Raw genomic sequence first — 13,749 nt, 5'->3', positions numbered from 1 at the left:
GAGATGGAAGCACAGGGCGACTGAGAAGGACTGTGTGTCTTCTGCAGTCACCGCGTGGTGGGCCTGTCTGCCCTGAAAGCTGGAACTTGGTCACCACTGGGCTGGACCTGGGCAGCCACCTGCAGGTCCCCGCTCTGGGCTGACACTCCTGGTGAACAGCAGAAAGGAATGGTTCATAATAAAGGTACACTTGTCTTGTTTACTTCCTCTTCTTTGGTTATCACTGCTTAGGGACAGACAAAAGGATGTTGTACCTTGGCTCAAGCAGCTATCTAAAAAGCAAGCCTCAGACCCCATGGCTTGGGGCCCCTGGCCCCTTAGTACTGATTTACAGAACCAAGCCTTGTGGCCCATCGAGGGCGCTTTTGGTGGCTCAGGCTCGCTTTGTGGCATTATCTGCCCCAGGCTGTGACTCACACCTCCAGCCTGCTTACGTGGCAGCCTCTCTCCTGAATCACAGTGGTCAGTTTGTGGGACTTTGATGTGGCTTATATTGTGCCAAACCACAGCCTCTGTGTCCACTATTCTGGGTAAGTCCATGTGACCATAATTGATTTCCCAGAGGGTCCCTACTGGCTGCTCCTTCCCAGTCCCAGGATACTTCTGTGGAGATGAGGGAGGAGGCCCAGAGGCCTGGGCCTGGACGGATGCTGGTGCGGTTCCCACTTTGTCCAAGGCACCTGCCAGCACAGGACTTTGAGAGACGGCCACCTCTCTTCCAACCACAGGGTCCTGGCCCTTGAGGCAGGTGGCCCAACTGCCTTTGCAGGACCCCAACCCCACACGGTGTTGTGAAATTGCTGTGTGTCCACTCTGCAGGGCTCTCAGTGTTAGTGAGCCAGGGGTTTACAAACTGGTTTTGTTTTGGCATTTTTCCCCCTGAATCAAACATAACATGTGACTGAGCTGGGGTGGAAGACCTGGGCCCTTCCCTCCTCCACGATGTCCTTGCTGCTCTGGGCTTCTTCCCTGTCCTGCATTGGCTGTCTGTTGTCCCAGGTGGCCCAAGGCCTGTGGTGCCGATTGGCCTGGCCAGGGGCCCAGGTGTGTCTGAGCAGGAGGGCCCTTGAGCTGCTTACCCTCTGTCCCCACGCAGGCTCACTGTGAACACGTGGACAGTTACTCTCCTGCATGGTTTCCAGGAGTTAGCTCTCCTGACCAAGGGCCTGGCTATAACGAAGCCTGAAGGCTCATGGTCCCACCTCCTGTCACCCAGGCACCAAAGGGGGCTGATATTTTCACCCAACTATAAGGGACAGCCAGCCCCACTCAGCTGCTTCCTAAATCACCTGCAATTATGATGGTGTATGTTTATGTTCAATATTTGGGAGGCTTTTTTTTTTTTTAAGAAAGTTTAAAAGCCACCATCCTCTGCAGTTTTGTGATGACTATAATGAACTACGTCATTTAGGGAACTGTTTCTTGATGAGGATCTCTGGTGGCCATGTGTGCATGGCATTGACACATGTGCCTGGATAAGTTCACCCCCCGAGGCAGACACCACCCTGGACTTACATGTTTCATCGATCCACCGTCTCCATGGGGTCAGGTCCAGGCCTGCCCTCCTGTGGGTAAGGGTCTGCCTGGGACGACCTCACCTTTAGCAGGCCCCTTTCCCGGGGAGTTTGCACAGCTCTGCTTGTTCTCCCCGGGCCTTCGCCTCAGCACTGGCTCGTCTGTGCCCATGTTGCAAAAGCAAACAGTAGAGCTTGGTATTAAGAAGCTGCTGCTTGCCCCACACACCCGCTAAAGGATGTCTGAGCAGCAGGTTGGGACTTGGGCTTGGTGTCTCCTGGGTGACATGGTAATATGCAGCTGGGGTGTGCAGGCTGAGATCCAGGCCCGTCTGGAAGGCCCTGGGTGCCGTGCGGAGACCTGCACTTTCTCTGGCTGCTGGGCCTCCTAGTTGCACTTCAGACCCTCCTGCAGGACAGCCCATGTGGGGTCATTGCACAGCAACCTTGCTCCTCTGATGCTTCCCTTACTGCCCACGAGCAGGGGACAGAGGAAGCTTACACAGGAACACCCTGAGACCCGTCCTGAATGCCCCTCTGGGGGAGGACAGGGCCTCCAAACCCAGGGGTGAGGCTGGCCATCTGATACTCAGAAGCATCCTGGCCCATCTGGGACTCCCAGGACCCCTGTCTGGGGCTTGGTGCCATGCAGCCCGGGAACTTTCACAGTTTGCTCCTCCTGCAGGATGTCCGGGGGTTGCCAGGAGATGGAAAATATGGAAAGGAAACAGGAGGTGAGAGGTGGTGGGAGGGAAAGGTGAGCCTAGACCTCAGCAGGATTCTAGAGTGAGCTCCGGAGACGGATCAGGCTGCAGGTGCATACCCAGGGCACAGCTCCTGGGTTCTCGGGACTTACCAGCTCAGGACCGGTGTCTGATCTGCAGGTGCCACCTGCATCTGCCCTCCTAGGTGCTCCCTTACTCTCTGTGCTCCTCTGTTTCCTGAGACCTCGCAGCTCTCACGTTCTGGGATTCTGTGGAGATGCGCAGCCTGCCCTGGTGTCTGGGAGGGTGGCAGTGGAGCTGCTGCAGAGCTGGGTGGAAACATGGGAGGGAGGAGGAGAGGGCCAGAGAAGACGGTCCGAGGAGACATCTGTCTGGAATGGAATCTTTGCAACAGAGCCAGGGGCACGGGGGCTTCCAGATGCCCTCTTCGGGTCGCCTTACTGTTCTATGTGAGCCTGGCTGCAGTTGGCTGCCGGCTAAGGAGAGAGTTTTTGCTTTGTCCCTAGGGGACCTTGCACGGCTGAGTCCATTGGGCTCCTGGGTCAGCAAGAGCATCCACAGAGGTACTGTGGGCAGCAAGTACCACAACACATCACCCAAGAAACTGAGTGCCATCTCGAGTTTAAGGAGCAAACAGTTGTCACTTGCACGTATCAAAGTGCAGAGAAAAGATTATGGAAGTCAGAAGAGCCACTGGTCTGCTCCCTCCTGGAAGAGGCCTGTTTCTCCCTATGGACCCTCAGTTTCCTCACCCACAGGAGGCATCGGCCATGCCAGACAATCGGCAGCCCTTCCACCTCTGAGAAGTCCCTGGCAAGTGTGCTTGGGCCAGAGTGGGGCTGTGAGGACACGCACGTCTCTTGCCAGCTCACTCGCTGCAGGGTTCGGGCTGTGCTTACACACAAGAGGCTTGTTTACTTCCTTTAGCAGGAAGAAACCGACGAGAGTACTGGCCTGTGCTTGATTTTGAAATTGGCAAAGAAGTGATTGTGTGAAGTCATTGGTCAGTATGATGCCAGTTTAAAGTGTGTGTGTGTGTGTGTGTGTGTGTGTGTGTGTGTGTACACTCACAAGTTTGGTAGCGAATAAAGGTCTTTCTTTCTTTTTTAAGCGTACTCTGTTGTTTGAAACGAACTCTGGTTTGCTGAGTGTCTTTCTTGGTTCATGGATTTATGGTTTGTCTTTCATAGATCATTTCTTTCTTTCATTTTTTTTAAGACAGCAGGTGAACCTTTGGAATTGAAAAAATAATAAATGCTGCACTGTCTTTGACCTGAGGTTGATCAGCCCACGGTTGTCTTGTAGGTATTTGATTTCTGCTCTGATTCTGTTTTCTGGCCCCTCTGCACTCAGATGTCATGGTGATAACCGTTGTGTGCCATCCGGGGCCAACAGGAAAGACAGGCTGTTTTCAGAGGGTGGAGGTATTTTTGAGATGGATCCGGTCCGGGGCACTTTTCACCTTAGAACGCCGACCTGGCTGGTCTTTCCTGAGTCCTGCTGTGCCCAGGGCTCTGGGAGTTGAGCTCTTGGTGTCTAAAGAGGTTTGATGGGGACCCAAACCTGAGGAGTCGATGATTTGGAGAGATGGGGTTTGCACAGTAAGGACATGATTCGTATTTTGTTTCCGGGGCCACGGGGCCTGGGAGAGGATCCCTGCAGGCTCTCGCTGGGGCCCCCTCAGGTCCAGTCTTCCCTGGGCACCTGGCTGTCCGCTCTGTCCTCCTGCCGGCTTGCTTTCAACTCCTGGGGCAGCGCCCCTGTTCTCCGGAAGCCCGCTTCCTCCCGTGTGGGCATTCCTGGTGGGGCCACCTAGAACTAGGTGCTCTTTCCCCAGGGGACTCCCAGGCTGGGTACAGTGCCACGGAAACGGTGTTCACTGCAGTGTCTGGTGGCATCTGGAAGTCCCTGAGGCTTACTAACCTGGCCACTCCTGCCGTGTCTTTTTACCAGCCTCAGTCAGCCCGGGCGCTGAGGCAGGGTGAAGTCCTGTCCCTCGCCCAGGGCTCAGGCCCTCTGCAGAGACCGTGTCAGGGCTCGACTGGACAGGGCTCCAGGTTTAGGCCCTCAGGTGCCATTTTGATCTTTTGGGCCTTGGTGTCATCGCTGGGGGGAGATGACATGACTGTAAGGGTGGTTTACAGAGACAGGTGGATGAGGTGACTGTGTGAGAAGCCAGCAGACAAGGAAAGCCGGACCTCGGCTAGAGCTAGGCTGCCCTGGGAGGAGCCGTTGGCCTCTAGAGGCCCAGCTTCCTGTGGCTCACTGTTTTTAACTTTACAAAACGTTGTTCTTTAGGGTTATCCATGACAGGATGTGTCTTGACATACGGTACACACGGGGAGCATGAATTTCCGTTCCGTGGCTGTACATGATGGGAGCTTCACTGGTTGTGTGTTCACATATGAACATGGGAATGTTTGTCCAATTCGTCCCACTCTCTTTCCCATTCCCGTGCCTGCTCCCTTCCCCCCATTCTCCCTTGTCCAATCCAATGAACCCTCGTTCCTCTCTCCCTGCTGCCTATTGTGAGTCAACATCCACAAATCAGAGAAAACATTTAGAACTTTGGTTTTTGGGGACTGAATTATTTCACTTAGCATGATGGTCTTCAGTTCCATCCATTTACTGGCAAATGCCATCATTTCATTCTTTTTTATGGCTGAGTAATATTCCATGTGTATATATATCCCATTTTCTTTATCTGTTCAATTAGGTCGGTCCATAGCTTAGCTGTTGTGAACTGAGCTTCTAGGAACATTGACTGCTGTGTAACTGTTGTACGCTGATTTTAAGTCCTTTGGGTATATGCCATGGCTCATTTTTGAGGACACCTTTTCTGAAATGTGCCTTCCATGAGAAGATACTGAGGTCTAGACTGAAAGGGTTGCAGGCGACACCAAGGGCCCACAGGAGGTGTCAGCCTTTGCCACCCAAGAATGCAAGCCTGGCCTTTGGGAGCACCTGGCTGCCAGGAGCCTCAGCTGAAGTGCTGGCAGCACATTCCGATCAGCCCAGCCCTGTGCTGCCGTCGTCTGTACCTCCAAGGGCTGGCAGCACCTGGCCTGGGACAGGCTGCTCTCCGACCGCGTGGGCGTTGGTTGTCACGTGTGGATCCTCCGTGGCTGGTCTTCCCAGGCTCCACCGCTGTTTCCGACTTCCTTCCCTCTCAGGCCTGTCTGATGACTGGACGTCCACGTCTGCTTAGCAGCCGTCGGCCTGCACCTGGAGGTCCAGGAAGGTGAAATGGGAGCGCCCTGCGGGAAGAGGACCCACAGGCATGGCACCGGCTTCCCTCCCTCTGTCCCGCCCCGTCCTGTGTCTGGTTGTAGAACCTGGGTTCCCGACTCCTCTGTGGGCCGGCACCTGCTGAGGAACTGAACTTACTAGAAGGAGCTCACTGTGGTCCCCTGTCCAAGTGGCCTGAAGCCAGCAGCGCCCCAGGCACGCTGTGTACTCCGCTGGTGCCTGCGCATCTAGAGCTGTCACTCTGGCGGCTGAGGGGACTTGGTGCCGTGCCCTCCTCATTCGCCTGCTGACCTCTTCCACAGCTCACGGACAGGGCTGTGAGTACCTAGTGAAGTGGCTCCACTGCGGCGGAGGGTAGAAGACCTGCCTAGCCGAGTGGCCGAGGAGGAAGAGAAGACAGAACACGGGAGGCGGTGCCCAGCGCGTCTCCCATCTGCATCCTCATTCTTCAGAGCAGGGTGCGTGTGGTTTCCACTAAGGTGACAGGGCGGTTGGGCATAGCAGGGGGTTAGTGTGCCATGCCTGTGTGTGCAGGGGCTTCACCTGGGATTGCGTGTGGACAGTTGTGTCCACAGTGTCCCTTTTCCCCACCTGCAGGCCTCCTGAGGGGATAGTCCAAGAACTGCAAACAGCTGTGTAGGTCACAGGCTGTGCTGGGCACGGTGACCCTGGGTCTGCAAGGTCAGGAGGACCCTGCTGGGCTCATGGAGGAGGGTAGGTTCACAGGAGGCCTAGTTCTTGGTGGCACCTGGGGGAGGCTCCAGCAGGGCCCTCCTGGCCCCGGCCCGCCTGCTAAGCCCAGTGGAAGCATGGCTCCCTACCCCCATCCAGGCAGGGCAGTTGTCTTTCTGTTACCCGGTTTTAGGGAGGTCTGTGTATTCAGGGCTCTTATAGAGTCTGGGGGCCTGTGCCTTAGAGGGGGAGGACACGATGTGGAATTAACTTGGGTGGCTTTGCTGTGCCAGGGTGACTTGGTGGCACCTGTGGAGTTGATGGACAACAGTGCACTGTGGAGTGGACAGGCCCCAAGTGCATGTGGGGGGTGTTGCAGGATTCCATCTTCAGGACGTCCCGGACGAGGTGCTCCCCTGGCTTTCCACGCAAACAGCGAAGTAAGCACGCCACGGACCAGTTGTTCTTGGTGTCCCTCCTTTACCCACCACATGGTTAGGGTTTTATTTGGTGGATGGACAGACAATTTGCCTGTATGTTTATTGGGATTTTCATTTAGTTAACTCATAGCTTTTCAGCAGGGTGCACATGTTGGTTTCAAGAAAAAATACAAGTTTAGTGTCATTCAAAAAAAAGGGCTGAAAAGTATACGTTAAAGAAAAGAATGTGTAGAGATGATTGAGGGGAAGCGGGGGATTGTGGGGATGGGAAGGACAGTAGAATGAGACAGACATCGTCACCCTGTAAGCATGTATGATTACACTACTGGAGTGACTCTGCCCCATGCACAGCCAGAGGAAGGAGAAGTTGTGCTTCATTTGTGTACAGTGTGTCAAAATGCATCCTACTGTAAAATAAATTGATAGGAAGGGAGGGAGGGAGGGAGGGAGGGAGGAAGGAAGGAAGGAAGGAAGGAAGGAAGGAAGGAAGGGCTGGGCATGGAGGCATGGACTTATAATCCTGTGACTTGGGAGGCTGAGACAGGAGGACAGCAAGTTCAAGTCCAGCCTGGACAACTTAGCAAGACCCTGTCTTAACATCTATAATGAAGAGAGATGGAGAAGTAGCTCCGTAGTAGAGCCTTGCTGGGTGCAGACACCAAAAACAGAAACAAAATGGATGAACGGAAAACCCAGCAAATGCTGGACCCACACAGTCACTGTTGCTGGAGTTGTTCACTTAACAAAGTTGTCCTGCCCTAACCTTCCAGCCACTGTTTGCCTTATTTCCTAACAGTAGGAAAAGGTGGTGGCTAAATGAACTGTGCAAGGACCATGGTGACAGTGTTGGTCAGAGAATCTTAGGAGTATTTTAAGGTTGAGTTATTTTTCAAATCTTCCCTATTTTCTAACCTTCCAGCTAGGATGGAGAAATTAAAAACAACAACCACTGAAGACTGGACAGTCCCGCAGGTGTAACCACTGTGTCTCCCCTAAACCTGGAAAATTGTCCCTGAGGTTTGTTTGGGGAGCTGGATAAATTGCCAGTGGAGAAATCCCAGTCCTGGGGTGTCCAAAGCGTCCCACTGTCCAGAGCGTCTTTTAAGGTGAAGATTAATAGGTGGAGCTGAATTCCTTTCACTGGCCACCCCACCCTTGTGTGTTTGAAGTGCAGTAAATATTGGTGGGCGAGACCTGATCTGGAGGCTGTTTTGCTTTGCGGTGGGCTGGAGAATTCAGCTTTGTTTGTCAGAAGGATCGTAGGCAGGGGCCTGTGAGCTGGGCGGGAAGCAGGTCTTGAGGGCAGGTGCGTGGCTTGTGCAAGGCTCTGCTGCAGGTGGGCGGAGGCAGGGGGCTCTGCTTGTCCGTCCTGGGCATTTCTGCCTGGCGGCCCTCTTGTCCTCTAAACAGCACGGTTCTGCCCTGCGCAGACCCCTCTCCTGGCAGACTGGCTTTCTTGTCCTGTCCCACACAGGCTCGCGGCCACCCCTGAGGGCCAAGACCTCCCACCACAGGCTGCCCTGGCAGTTCCCTGCTGCTTCTCTCCCTGTCCCTGTCCCTCCCTGAATCCAGGTCCTCATCAGTTCACACCCATCACTGTCTATGTAGGTCCTTGTCCCTCCAACGACAGTCGAAGTCATCAGACAAGTCACTACAGGGGGGGGGGGGGACTGCTCTGTTCTCTTCCTGAACCTCCCCCTGGGGCATGTGGCAGTGACAGCACGGGGAAGGAGGACACTGTGAGGTCTGGTGGGGCCTCCTGTGGCCCACTGGGTGTGCCTGCCCCTCAGCGCCCAGGGCCCAGCAGTGCAGAGAGCCTCTGTGGCTGGAGGGAAGCCTGGGGGACATTTGGCAGGTCAGTATCCCAGGTCCATGCCTCTTAGAGGAGGTGACAAGAGACAGACTGTGACTGTGGCTTCCCAGGCTCCCTGGCGCTCTGCAGCCTCTACCACGGAGGTGTCTGTGGGGGTGGACCCTGGTCTTTCCTTGCTGTGGCCTTTCCCAGGACATTCCCAGCAAGTCGTCTGCACAGGAATCCTGTCTCTGGGTCTGGCATGTGGAGCCAGGTTGAGGACCGTCCGCAGACCTCTGTGCTCCCAGCTGCACACTGAGGGCACTCCCAAGGGCTGGCTGGGGACCAGATGAATTAAAGGGTAGGCACGTCCCTTGAAGCTGGGAGCACTGACCCACTGGACTCCGGGACTCCTTCTTTGGAGGACTCGCGGGGGCTTCCGGGCTGCGGGTCTCTAGTTGATGTCCGTGGCAGGAGGACAGAGACTCTCTCAGGACTCTTAATGCTGCGACTACGGGACACTGGATTTTGACTGTCCTCTCGAACTGTGGCTGTTCCTCCTGAGGGTGTTGCAATTCTGACAGGGAATGAAGACACAAGTTATTGACCAAGATGGTGTTGCGCAAAGACAGTGAGCCTGGGGCACCCGGGCCTCGTGCAGTGGCCATCCCACCTGGCCAGCCCTTAGTCAAGCTCTGTCCCTCTCAGGGCCACCTCTTTGAGGGCTAAAGAGATACAGTCTAGAACCTTCTGACTTTCCTTATTTGCTTTAGAAAACACAGCTTGAGAATATCCTGAAATCTGTGGGCAGACCTTTCCATGGGTCTGGGTGAAGGAGGGCAGGGAACGCGCGGGAATGCAAACCCGTGGTGCTCACCACCAGGCAGACTGTGGGTGGCCGCGCCTTCCCTCTGCACCAGCTGCAGGCTGGGCCACTTGCTCCTCTGCAGGGACTCCCTGGTGGCCTGGTGCTCTCTGTCCTTCCCACAGCCTCCTCTCCAATTTTTGAGCCCAACCTATTGCCTCCAAATCATAATCTCTACAAAATTTAGTTCAGAAAATTAATTGCAAAAAATAAAAAGCAGATCTTGTAGGACAAGCTTTGTGCACCCATCACGCTCACTGTTGGCTCTCGCTAACCTGCATTCCTGAATGTCTCCCTCCCTTTTTGTGGTCCTTCCTGTATAGAAGGCGCAGCAGGTACCCGTGGAGCCTCTGGACAGTCTAGGGAAGCAGAAGTTCTTCCTGCCGGGCTCCCTGTGCTCTGTGTTCACATCTCTGCTGCCTCTTTACCTTGTCCCTGTTGCAGAAGCTGCAGTGGCTGGACATCAGCCTCTCAGGAAGCTTCACAGGGCCCTCCAGGGACAGGAGTGCAGTGTCCCCTCTGTGGCCCAGCCTCTGGACGCTTGCCCCATGTTATACTGCTCCCTTGTCTGGGTTCTCAAGACGGGCCAATATCTTTGGCTCTGTAAGACCTGGTGGGTGGAGAGGGGCAGGGTGGGGTCCCAGTGTCCAGCCGTTCTGTATGTTAGTCCCATCTTGCTCATCCTGTGCCAGGCTCAGGGATGTTCAGGGCTCCTGTGTGGGGTGGCCTGAGCAGCAGTGTCTGACCGACCGTGTGCCTGGGCAGGGTCTGCAGACAGCGAGATGGACTTTCAGGATGAGTGGGAGATGTTCCCAGCCCTGCTGTCCAGCAGACCTCTTGCCCTCTGCACATTTCGGCAGGGCACAAGCCTGTGGGACTGAACTGCAGCTTGCTGAACAGCAGGGTCACATGTTCCAGAAACAAAGAACCCTGGTGTCTCCGTAGGGTGGGGTGGCCACCAGGCTGACCTGGGAATTGGAGTCCTGCCTCCTAATCGGTTTCTGCTGTTTGACTCTGACCCTGGGTAAACTTAAAAATGTGGTTTGGAGAGCCGGGTGCCTGGGGTGCTCCCAGCTCTGACCGACTTTGGTGTGGGTGTCGATTGAGCTCCCACTCCACACTTGTCTTTCCTGCCCCTCCGCCTTTCTGTAGGACCTGGAATGCTCTCCACTGGAGGACAATAAGAAAGATTTCCTGTCCGGTCATTTTGACGTCCATGTAGCTTTCTCTCTGGTCTTTCCCGCTGGTTTAAACAAGGGAGAGTCTGCAGGCCGTCCATGAGCAGAGGCCTTGAAGGAGGAGGCTCATTTCCTTTTGCACGGGCCCCGGGTGGGGTTGGTCCTTCCTCCCCCGCCCTGCCCACAGTCTCAGCCACGTAGCTGCAGAAGACAGGGCACCTGGGTACAGCCACTGCTGCTGAGACCAGCAAAAGCGCACGCAGAGTGGGCTCTGACTTTCCCTGCCGACCTCCTCTTCCCTTCCTCGTCCCCACTCGCAGTGGGACTTTAGGCACAGGCTCCCGGGGCAGGGCTGTCCTGCAGCAGGACGGAGTGGGTCTGAACTGCTGGAGCCTCCTCCTGTATCTGTCAGAAGGTGGGAGAAACCTCCCAGCTGCAGAGCGGTTACGTAACTTCCCGTGTTCACCCCGCGGACGCTCTTGAACTGCACATGAATCTGAATATTTAGAACCTAGTTTTCCTTTTTAGAGCAACTTTCCAGGTGGGTGGGACTGAACAGAAGCAGCCCCAGGTGGCTTGTTCTGTGGGCTAATTGCTGTTTCTTGGGGTGGGAATGTGGCCCTGGAAGAGTCCCTTGGCAACCCCGCTGTGGCCTCCTCTCTTCCTGGCCTCCAGCATATGAACTGTCTTACCTTAGGGGTTGGCCATTGGCCACACATGTTTCTTAGGACCACAGTTAACAAGGCAGCCACCTGTGTCTTGGTTGTGTCCCGACCAAGGCTGGACACTGTGTGTGCTGATAGGGACAAGGGACAGCCTTCTGTTCCTGGGCACATGCAGGCCTCAACTCCCAGAGGAAAATGTCCTGCGAACGTGGACATCTGGCGAAGCCCATCAGTGAGAAGGCTGATGGGGTCAGTTGTGGCTCCACAGGTGTGAGTCCTCTAATGATGGCAGTGTGGTGACCACAGCAACAGCAGCAGCATTACCAAGACGCCCAGAAGACGGTAGAAGTTGGGGTCTACAGCTGGATTGCTTTGGCTTGGAACTAGGCTGTGACATTTACTAATTTCGTGACACTAATTGTGCCTCCATATTCCCATAAAATGGGGATAAAGCTTCCTTGTCCATCTTGCTGAGAGGACTACATGGGGCAATGTGCATCCAGGACAGCTTAAGACAGTCCGGGTGGCGAGCTGTGGTTACCAGGCGACGTGCCACAGCTGTGGCTGGGTGGCTGAGCTGGGATTCAGACCTGGTGGCCCTGATCCTGGAAGATTGAAGCTTTCCAGTACAGGATGTCATCCATGACACTAGGCTCAGGCTCTGTGGATAAAGTGACTTGGGCCCTTGTCCCATGATTGCCACCTGTTTGTCATAGACAAGTTGGGGTAATTTTATTGCACTTTTCTCTGTTTCTTCTGTGTGAATGGCACCAGAAGGTCATCAAATTGTCATCAAGCCAAAAGATGAAATGCTTTGTCAGGTGGCCCAGAGAGCAGGCTCTTCCTGTCACCTGACAGTTCCAGGCTGGGAGTCTCTGCAGAGCTGCCCTGGCAGAGAGGCGGGGAAGGACTACACTGGGAAGTGCCTTCGCGGCAGGCTGAAGCTCTGGGCGTAGGAGTAGAATTATAACACGTCTTTGTCACTGTACTCAACACTGTTCAGAGGCTGGGAAAAATAAGATTCTCACCACCACAGAAAGCCGTCTCTGCCCCCCAGGTCAGCCTATGGTCTGGGGGCCCAAGTACGTTTTGCTGGAGCCCAGCCTTGCCGTTGGTTCTCTCTCTATCTCTGGTGGCTCAGTCAGAGTGGGTGGTGGAGACACAGACCCCGTGGCCCACAGAGACTGACACACTTACCTCCTGGCCCTTACAGAGAAACTTTGCTGACCTCTGGCCTCCACGTCTCCTGGGCTTCAGGCAGCACAGTATTCCCTGTACAAGGATGAGTGTGGGCCTCAGGATCGAGGGGTGCAGTCCCTGTTGGGGCAGTAGCTGGTGCTCACTGTTTGGTCTCGGATCTGTCCTGTGCCAGCTGCAGCTCAGTTGGAAGGTGGGAAGGGAAGCTGGCTGATTCCTGCTCACCAGCAGCGACGGGCAGGGTGGAGCTCTTCAGGAGGACTGGCTGCTGCGCACTGGCCTCGAGTTGTTAAGAAGCACGTGGCTCCTGCATGGCACTCCCAGTATCACTGCAGAGCATGATCATGCAGAGGATTGTGGGTAAGTAGCTAGAGCCACCCTGTCCAGTCCAGGCCCTGTCTCCACCACACAGGTCTCCGTGGCATCAGCAAACTCAGTTTTCTCCTCTCTGGGGGGTGACCACGCCCACCTCACCAGCTCTATGGGATGAAGGGCTAGGGTTGGCACCGTAGTCCTGCAGATATGCTGCCCATTGTCTTTCCTGCTTCCTGTTGGCGTTAACATTGCTTCCTTTTCCCTTGTGGGAAGAACAAATGCATTGGATGGCTGGCACCCGGCTCTCTTGCTCCCTGATCTGACAGACGCCTGCCTAACTCCTTAGCTCTGACAGGCGGATGAGTCAAGGATATCACACCTTTTGACAATAAAATAAATTTCAGATTTTCAATTAGGAAGAGACTCATAGGAGAACAGATATACACTGACATTTTTGGAACTCAGCTCAGGGAAGAAAACGTGTATCAAAATATCATCTGGAACTTTCTCCATAATTTATAGGATACTAAAATACATTTCCTAACTTCGAGCCGGCAAGTGGAGTCCGGAATGAGCAGGCATGATTCCTCGGCGTGAGAGAGACCAGAAGAGGAGCCAGAGCGTCGGTTTATTCTAAATTATCATAATGGCATTCATGTTTATTAAAATCTTTGTAATTTCTAAAAATCCATAACGTTTATGGCTGAAGTCATTTGAAGTTTGTCCTGAGAATGTGGTGACATCTGTGTGCATTCTTTCTTGCCCTGCCCAGGTCTCCCCAGCTCATTAGGTGGCAGTTGTCATTAGAATCCCCGGGTTCCCCATGTGAGTGCAGGCGCACGCAGGCGCAGGGATGTGAGCGCCCTCTGCTCCTTGGACGTGAGGAGGCTGAGCCCTGGAGACTGGGGGCTCTTCATTCTTCCTGTAGAGCTGGTCCCTGCTGCAAGCCATCCCTGGTGTGTTTCAATAACCCCCTGCGTGGGCTGGTTCCAGCCTCTCTGTGTTGCCCTAAGCACCACCACGGCTGGCTGCGGGGGATCATCAGGTCAGCCAGGGAAAGGCAAGGTTTTGCAATTCGCTGGCACATCCCTGTTTCCCGTTTGCAGGGCTTTGCGCTCCAGCCGGGAGTTGTGCTAG

General features: G+C 54.7%; 1 protein-coding gene across 4 annotated transcripts in view; it reads left to right on the top strand.

Moving 5' to 3' along the window:
* RNF144A (ring finger protein 144A) overlaps positions 1 to 13,749 on the top strand; it is a 95,639-nt gene that overhangs the window by 38,082 nt on the left and 43,808 nt on the right. The window contains exon 3 of one of the 4 annotated variants that reach the window (XM_081265311.1): positions 5,413 to 5,946. The exons of the other annotated variants lie outside the window; for them this stretch is intronic. The gene's annotated coding sequence lies outside the window, so the exon portion shown is untranslated. The remainder of the gene's footprint in view (positions 1 to 5,412; positions 5,947 to 13,749) is intronic. 4 annotated transcript variants of the gene reach the window in all.

This window comes from Spermophilus citellus (genome assembly GCF_964194105.1).
Source record: "Spermophilus citellus genome assembly, chromosome: 13".
Lineage (NCBI taxonomy): Eukaryota > Metazoa > Chordata > Mammalia > Rodentia > Sciuridae > Spermophilus > Spermophilus citellus.
Note: the sequence above shows the minus strand (reverse complement) of the source record. Positions and strands in the feature narration are given on the sequence as shown.